Source organism: Thalassophryne amazonica, chromosome 10 (genome assembly GCF_902500255.1).
Source record: "Thalassophryne amazonica chromosome 10, fThaAma1.1, whole genome shotgun sequence".
Classification (NCBI taxonomy): Eukaryota; Metazoa; Chordata; class Actinopteri; order Batrachoidiformes; family Batrachoididae; genus Thalassophryne; species Thalassophryne amazonica.
The window spans coordinates 222,182-224,150 of record NC_047112.1 but is presented as its reverse complement, the minus strand read 5'-3'; positions in this window follow the sequence as shown (position 1 = coordinate 224,150).

Sequence of the window (1,969 nt, the reverse complement as noted above, 5' to 3'; positions counted from 1 at the left end):
CTATTTTTGTCTTTATGGGTTCGATGCATATGCAAAACAGCATTGTAGAGCATGCATGACATGTGCAAAACACAACTCACAAGGCAATTTGAGACCCCAAAGAGGCAAATTTCCAACACCACAATATCCCTTTCAAGTGATTCATATGGATTATATACAGCTGAGTAAACATGAAGGAAAAGAATTTTGTTTAGTCATAATTGATGCGTTCTCAAAATGGGTAGAATTGTTCCCCACAAAACATGCAGATGCACTTACAGTGGCAAAAGCATTGTGCAAAGACATCATTCCACGATTTGGAATACCAGAAACAGTCTATTCAGATAATGGAGCGCATTTTGTTAATACAATAGTGCAATACGTAGGAGAAGCGCTACAGATTAATCTCAAAAATCATTGTGCTTATCATCCACAAAGTGCCGGATTAGTGGAGAGGATGAATGGAACAGTAAAAAACAGACTTAGAAAGACAATGGAGGAAACAGGCAGACCATGGACACATTGTGTAGATTTGGTAAAAATGTATATAAACATAACTAGTACCATGGGGTTGACACCGTATGAAACATTGTTTGGCAGAAAATACTGATTGCCATATTATGGGCAAATTTGGGATGTACCTGAGGAAGCCAATTTGGCAGATTACATGAGGAAGATGTTAGAAAGACAACGAGGGAGAGTTTCAAACACTGATGATCCCATTTCTCCACAGGATGACCCTAAAGTGGTACCTGGAGACTGGGTGTTGATAAGAAGCATCAAGAGAAAACACTGGCATTCACCTAAGTGGGAAGGGCCCCATCAAGTACTACTCACAACACCCACAGCTTTGAAAATTGGGGAAAGAAGTACATGGATTCATTTAACTCACTGTAAGAAAGTCATTTCTGCAGACACAGACAAACAGTAAGAGCAGTAGGATAAGACTAGTAATAGTGTGTGAGCTTGGTGTTAAGATCCAGGTTAGACACGAAAGCTAGCAGAAGACATTAAGAAGCCACTGTTCTGAACATAGGTGTGCTGTAGTGTGCAGAAATGGCGAAAGAAAAAAACAAAAAGAACGAGGGTTCCTGGACCCCATGGACAGTCCTTGTTATGCTACTTTTCTTTTTCGGATTGGGCTTATTATTAAAAGCCATAAGTACGGGACATGACAATAAGGATCACATCCACAGATTGCAGAGACCAAAAAGAAGTAACGAAGACCCCAGTCCGATAATAAATGCCACAGTACATAGGTGTGATAGGAACAATGCGTACCGATTTGGTGTACAAGCCTGCATTCCTAGAAATGCTTCTGTGGTCATCTCTGTACCATATAGTGCTCTTACCCATGGAATATGGGATGGTGACAGAGGGACTAATTACGGAAATAGTTTCTCATGGTATCAATCAATCAATCCATTTTTTTATATAGCACCAAATCACAACAAACAGTTGCCCCAAGGCGCTTTATATTGTAAGGCAAGGCCATACAATAATTATGTAAAACCCCAACGGTCAAAACGACCCCCTGTGAGCAAGCACTTGGCTACAGTGGGAAGGAAAAACTCCCTTTTAACAGGAAGAAACCTCCAGCAGAACCAGGCTCAGGAGGTTCATATGCTGGAGGTATATGACCAATGATCAGCTAGATAAGAGATGGGAAACGTTGGTAGCCGATGAATGGAGTAGATGGACACCAGGATGGGCACAAACCGAGTGGGCTAAGTACCAGAGTCAAATTCTTAAAATGTATCAAACAGATGATAAGCTGTTTATAGTGGTGAATACCACAGAAAAAGGAACCATATTCCCACCTGATATAAAGGGAGACTGTTGGTTGTTCCTCCTTTGGGTATACAAACCAGGAAAAGATCCGTATTTCCATTTTTTCCTCTGTGAAACAGATAGAGTACAGCAACCAATATTGACAGAATTAAGTACGTCAAAGGGGGTGTCCATACAAGCAAAGGGGGTGTCCATACAA